The sequence below is a fragment of the Micromesistius poutassou genome, assembly GCF_964030765.1.
Source record: "Micromesistius poutassou genome assembly, contig: SCAFFOLD_5108, whole genome shotgun sequence".
Taxonomy (NCBI): Eukaryota; Metazoa; Chordata; class Actinopteri; order Gadiformes; family Gadidae; genus Micromesistius; species Micromesistius poutassou.
Window position 1 is genome coordinate 10,001 of NW_028177775.1, and position 7,396 is coordinate 17,396.

The following is a 7,396-nucleotide window of genomic DNA, read 5'->3' on the forward strand; positions in this document are numbered from 1 at the left end:
AACCCATGGTATACTAAAAGCTGCCCCTGGTAGACCACTGAGAAAAGACTCTGTCTGATTTTTGGATTTTTCTCTTTTTCCTCAAAATCAGACAGAGTCCCATAGTTAGTGCACCATGGGTTGCGTTTTTGCAGAATTACAGAAAAGACTCTGTTCAATTACCAAAAGACGTCCCATGGTAGCACAAATTTAAATTGAATTCATCCAGGCTTGGGGTCACTCACTACACTATTCAGTCCGACATGGTGAGCCTTTTCGGACTCACACGCGACGTGTTCCCCCTCCTCTGGAGGGTCCACAGGACCTCCAGGCTTGGGGTCACTCACTGCTCCACTCAGTCCGACATGGTGAGCCTTTTCGGACTCACACACGACGTGTTCCCCCTCCTCTGGAGGGTCCACAGGACCTCCAGGCTTGGGGTCACTCACTACACTATTCAGTCCGACATGGTGAGCCTTTTCGGACTCACACGCGACGTGTTCCCCCTCCTCTGGAGGGTCCACAGGACCTCCAGGCTTGGGGTCACTCACTGCTCCACTCAGTCCGACATGGTGAGCCTTTTCGGACTCACACACGACGTGTTCCCCCTCCTCTGGAGGGTCCACAGGACCTCCAGGCTTGGGGTCACTCACTACACTATTCAGTCCGACATGGTGAGCCTTTTCGGACTCTCACGCGACGTGTTCCCCCTCCTCTGGAGGGTCCACAGGACCTCCAGGCTTGGGGTCACTCACTACACTATTCAGTCCGACATGGTGAGCCTTTTCGGACTCACACACGACGTGTTCCCCCTCCTCTGGAGGGTCCACAGGACCTCCAGGCTTGGGGTCACTCACTACACTATTCAGTCCGACATGGTGAGCCTTTTCGGACTCTCACGCGACGTGTTCCCCCTCCTCTGGAGGGTCCACAGGACCTCCAGGCTTGGGGTCACTCACTACACTATTCAGTCCGACATGGTGAGCCGTTTCGGACTCACACGCGACGTGTTCCCCCTCCTCTGGAGGGTCCTAAAGACCTCCAGGCTTGGGGTCACTCACTACACTATTCAGTCCGACATGGTGAGCCGTGTCGGACTCACACGCGACGTGTTCCCCCTCCTCTGGAGGGTCCTAAAGACCTCCAGGCTTGGGGTCACTCACTACACTATTCAGTCCGACATGGTGAGCCGTGTCGGACTCACACGCGACGTGTTCCCCCTCCTGTGGAGGGTCCTAAACACCTCCAGGCTTGGGGTCACTCACTACACTATTCAGTCCGACATGGTGAGCCGTGTCGGACTCACACGCGACGTGTTCCCCCTCCTCTGGAGGGTCCTAAAGACCTCCAGGCTTGGGGTCACTCACTACACTATTCAGTCCGACATGGTGAGCCGTTTCGGACTCACACGCGACGTGTTCCCCCTCCTCTGGAGGGTCCTAAAGACCTCCAGGCTTGGGGTCACTCACTACACTATTCAGTCCGACATGGTGAGCCGTGTCGGACTCACACGCGACGTGTTCCCCCTCCTCTGGAGGGTCCTAAAGACCTCCAGGCTTGGGGTCACTCACTACACTATTCAGTCCGACATGGTGAGCCGTTTCGGACTCACACGCGACGTGTTCCCCCTCCTCTGGAGGGTCCTAAAGACCTCCAGGCTTGGGGTCACTCACTACACTATTCAGTCCGACATGGTGAGCCGTTTCGGACTCACACGCGACGTGTTCCCCCTCCTCTGGAGGGTCCTAAAGACCTCCAGGCTTGGGGTCACTCACTACACTATTCAGTCCGACATGGTGAGCCTTTTCGGACTCACACGCGACGTGTTCCCCCTCCTCTGGAGGGTCCTAAAGACCTCCAGACTCTGGGCTACTCGCTGCACTATTCAGTCCGACATGGTGAGCCGTTTCGGCCTCACACGCGACGTGTTCCCCCTCCTCTGGAGGGTCCTAAAGACCTCCAGACTCGGGGCTACTCACTACACTATTCAGTCCGACATGGTGAGCCGTTTCGGCCTCACACGCGACGTGTTCCCCCTCCTCTGGAGCCTCCAGAAGACCTCCAGGCCGTTCTCTGCCTTCTTCCCCTGGAGCCCCCCTTACACACGGGATGGGCTATGTCCTTCCAACACAGGGGTCAAACGTGTAGTAGGCGAAGCCCAGAGTTTTACAGGCTGCAGACTGCTATTTTTCTTGTTTTCGGTACCCATGGTATAAAAACCCGAAAATCCCAACCCATGGTAGACCAAAACCAACCCATGGTATACTAAAACCAACCCATGGTATACTAAAAGCTGCCCCTGGTAGACCACGGAGAAAAGACTCTGTCTGATTTTCGATTCTCTCTTTTTCTCAAAATCAGACAGAGTCCCAGAGTTAGTGCACCATGGGTTGCGTTTTAGGAGATTTACAGAAAAGACTCTGTTAAATTTCCAAAACACGTCCCATGGTAGTTTAAATGGACTTTGTGGTTTCTTTAGTTCATCCAGGCTCAGGGGGACTTGATGTTCTTGCCAGTCCGGGATGGTGGACTCTCTGGGCCTGCCACAGGACGTGGTCCTGGTCCCCTGGAGGGTCCACAAGACTTGAAGTGGTTTTTGCCTCTTTTTTCTTTCTTTTTTTCCTCAGACACACACGGACCAGGCCTCCCCCTACAACGTCCCACACCCCCAGTCCCGACCTCCATGCCTCCAGCAGACACCCAGGCACCACCCCCACATGAGGGGCCCCAGGTCCAGGCCCCGGGGGACCGGGACCGGGACCCGTACTGGGCCAGCACCCAGACCCAGACACACACGGACCAGGCCTCCCCCTACAACGTCCCACACCCCCAGAGCCGGCCTCCATGCCTCCAGCAGACCCCCCAGCAACACCCCCACATGAGGGGCCCCAGGTCCAGGCCCCGGGGGACCGGGACCGGGACCCGTACTGGGCCAGCACCCAGACCCAGACACACACGGACCAGGCCTCCCCCTACAACGTCCCACACCCCCAGTCCCGACCTCCATGCCTCCAGCAGACACCCAGGCACCACCCCCACATGAGGGGCCCCAGGTCCAGGCCCCGGGGGACCGGGACCGGGACCCGTACTGGGCCAGCACCCAGACCCAGACACACACGGACCAGGCCTCCCCCTACAACGTCCCACACCCCCAGAGCCGGCCTCCATGCCTCCAGCAGACCCCCCAGCAACACCCCCACATGAGGGGCCCCAGGTCCAGGCCCCGGGGGACCGGGACCGGGACCCGTACTGGGCCAGCACCCAGACCCAGACACACACGGACCAGGCCTCCCCCTACAACGTCCCACACCCCCAGTCCCGACCTCCATGCCTCCAGCAGACACCCAGGCACCACCCCCACATGAGGGGCCCCAGGTCCAGGCCCCGGGGGACCGGGACCGGGACCCGTACTGGGCCAGCACCCAGACCCAGACACACACGGACCAGGCCTCCCCCTACAACGTCCCACACCCCCAGAGCCGGCCTCCATGCCTCCAGCAGACCCCCCAGCAACACCCCCACATGAGGGGCCCCAGGTCCAGGCCCCGGGGGACCGGGACCGGGACCCGTACTGGGCCAGCACCCAGACCCAGACACACACGGACCAGGCCTCCCCCTACAACGTCCCACACCCCCAGTCCCGACCTCCATGCCTCCAGCAGACACCCAGGCACCACCCCCACATGAGGGGCCCCAGGTCCAGGCCCCGGGGGACCGGGACCGGGACCCGTACTGGGCCAGCACCCAGACCCAGACACACACGGACCAGGCCTCCCCCTACAACGTCCCACACCCCCAGAGCCGGCCTCCATGCCTCCAGCAGACCCCCCAGCAACACCCCCACATGAGGGGCCCCAGGTCCAGGCCCCGGGGGACCGGGACCGGGACCCGTACTGGGCCAGCACCCAGACCCAGACACACACGGACCAGGCCTCCCCCTACAACGTCCCACACCCCCAGTCCCGACCTCCATGCCTCCAGCAGACACCCAGGCACCACCCCCACATGAGGGGCCCCAGGTCCAGGCCCCGGGGGACCGGGACCGGGACCCGTACTGGGCCAGCACCCAGACCCAGACACACACGGACCAGGCCTCCCCCTACAACGTCCCACACCCCCAGAGCCGGCCTCCATGCCTCCAGCAGACCCCCCAGCAACACCCCCACATGAGGGGCCCCAGGTCCAGGCCCCGGGGGACCGGGACCGGGACCCGTACTGGGCCAGCACCCAGACCCAGACACACACGGACCAGGCCTCCCCCTACAACGTCCCACACCCCCAGTCCCGACCTCCATGCCTCCAGCAGACACCCAGGCACCACCCCCACATGAGGGGCCCCAGGTCCAGGCCCCGGGGGACCGGGACCGGACCCGTACTGGGCCAGCACCCAGACCCAGACACACACGGACCAGGCCTCCCCCTACAACGTCCCACACCCCCAGAGCCGGCCTCCATGCCTCCAGCAGACCCCCCAGCAACACCCCCACATGAGGGGCCCCAGGTCCAGGCCCCGGGGGACCGGGACCGGGACCCGTACTGGGCCAGCACCCAGACCCAGACACACACGGACCAGGCCTCCCCCTACAACGTCCCACACCCCCAGTCCCGACCTCCATGCCTCCAGCAGACACCCAGGCACCACCCCCACATGAGGGGCCCCAGGTCCAGGCCCCGGGGGACCGGGACCGGGACCCGTACTGGGCCAGCACCCAGACCCAGACACACACGGACCAGGCCTCCCCCTACAACGTCCCACACCCCCAGAGCCGGCCTCCATGCCTCCAGCAGACCCCCCAGCAACACCCCCACATGAGGGGCCCCAGGTCCAGGCCCCGGGGGACCGGACCGGGACCCGTACTGGGCCAGCACCCAGACCCAGACACACACGGACCAGGCCTCCCCCTACAACGTCCCACACCCCCAGTCCCGACCTCCATGCCTCCAGCAGACACCCAGGCACCACCCCCACATGAGGGGCCCCAGGTCCAGGCCCCGGGGGACCGGGACCGGGACCCGTACTGGGCCAGCACCCAGACCCAGACACACACGGACCAGGCCTCCCCCTACAACGTCCCACACCCCCAGAGCCGGCCTCCATGCCTCCAGCAGACCCCCCAGCAACACCCCCACATGAGGGGCCCCAGGTCCAGGCCCCGGGGGACCGGGACCGGGACCCGTACTGGGCCAGCACCCAGACCCAGACACACACGGACCAGGCCTCCCCCTACAACGTCCCACACCCCCAGTCCCGACCTCCATGCCTCCAGCAGACACCCAGGCACCACCCCCACATGAGGGGCCCCAGGTCCAGGCCCCGGGGGACCGGGACCGGGACCCGTACTGGGCCAGCACCCAGACCCAGACACACACGGACCAGGCCTCCCCCTACAACGTCCCACACCCCCAGAGCCGGCCTCCATGCCTCCAGCAGACCCCCCAGCAACACCCCCACATGAGGGGCCCCAGGTCCAGGCCCCGGGGGACCGGGACCGGGACCCGTACTGGGCCAGCACCCAGACCCAGACACACACGGACCAGGCCTCCCCCTACAACGTCCCACACCCCCAGTCCCGACCTCCATGCCTCCAGCAGACACCCCAGGCACCACCCCCACATGAGGGGCCCCAGGTCCAGGCCCCGGGGGACCGGGACCGGGACCCGTACTGGGCCAGCACCCAGACCCAGACACACACGGACCAGGCCTCCCCCTACAACGTCCCACACCCCCAGAGCCGGCCTCCATGCCTCCAGCAGACCCCCCAGCAACACCCCCACATGAGGGGCCCCAGGTCCAGGCCCCGGGGGACCGGGACCGGGACCCGTACTGGGCCAGCACCCAGACCCAGACACACACGGACCAGGCCTCCCCCTACAACGTCCCACACCCCCAGTCCCGACCTCCATGCCTCCAGCAGACACCCAGGCACCACCCCCACATGAGGGGCCCCAGGTCCAGGCCCCGGGGGACCGGGACCGGGACCCGTACTGGGCCAGCACCCAGACCCAGACACACACGGACCAGGCCTCCCCCTACAACGTCCCACACCCCCAGAGCCGGCCTCCATGCCTCCAGCAGACCCCCCAGCAACACCCCCACATGAGGGGCCCCAGGTCCAGGCCCCGGGGGACCGGGACCGGGACCCGTACTGGGCCAGCACCCAGACCCAGACACACACGGACCAGGCCTCCCCCTACAACGTCCCACACCCCCAGTCCCGACCTCCATGCCTCCAGCAGACACCCAGGCACCACCCCCACATGAGGGGCCCCAGGTCCAGGCCCCGGGGGACCGGGACCGGGACCCGTACTGGGCCAGCACCCAGACCCAGACACACACGGACCAGGCCTCCCCCTACAACGTCCCACACCCCCAGAGCCGGCCTCCATGCCTCCAGCAGACCCCCCAGCAACACCCCCACATGAGGGGCCCCAGGTCCAGGCCCCGGGGGACCGGGACCGGGACCCGTACTGGGCCAGCACCCAGACCCAGACACACACGGACCAGGCCTCCCCCTACAACGTCCCACACCCCCAGTCCCGACCTCCATGCCTCCAGCAGACACCCAGGCACCACCCCCACATGAGGGGCCCCAGGTCCAGGCCCCGGGGGACCGGGACCGGGACCCGTACTGGGCCAGCACCCAGACCCAGACACACACGGACCAGGCCTCCCCCTACAACGTCCCACACCCCCAGAGCCGGCCTCCATGCCTCCAGCAGACCCCCCAGCAACACCCCCACATGAGGGGCCCCAGGTCCAGGCCCCGGGGGACCGGGACCGGGACCCGTACTGGGCCAGCACCCAGACCCAGACACACACGGACCAGGCCTCCCCCTACAACGTCCCACACCCCCAGTCCCGACCTCCATGCCTCCAGCAGACACCCAGGCACCACCCCCACATGAGGGGCCCCAGGTCCAGGCCCCGGGGAGGACCGGGACCGGGACCCGTACTGGGCCACGGTTAGGGTTAGGGCCAGGGGTTAGGGTTAGGGTTAGGGTTGGGGTTGGGGTTAGGGTTAGGGTTAGGGGGGGGGGCCTCCATGAACCCAACCACCAGCCGAACCAGGGTACCCACTCTTAAGCACCCCTCCTCGGACTCGTTTGTGTCAGCACAACCGCCAGACTTCCATGAGTTTACCCCTGGTGAACTAAATTCTGAGACTTACCCCTGGTGAACTAAATTCTGAGACTTACCCCTGGTGAACTAAATTCTGAGACTTACCCCTGGTGAACTAAATTCTGAGTCTTACCCCTGGTGAACTAAAAAAAAAAATTTCAAAAATCAGACAGAGTGTCGGCCGCTCGGGAATCAGACAGAGTGTCGACCGCTCGGTAAATCAGACAGAGTGTCAACCGACACTCTGTCTGATTTCCGAGCGGCCGACACTCTGTCTGATTTTCCGAACGGCCGACA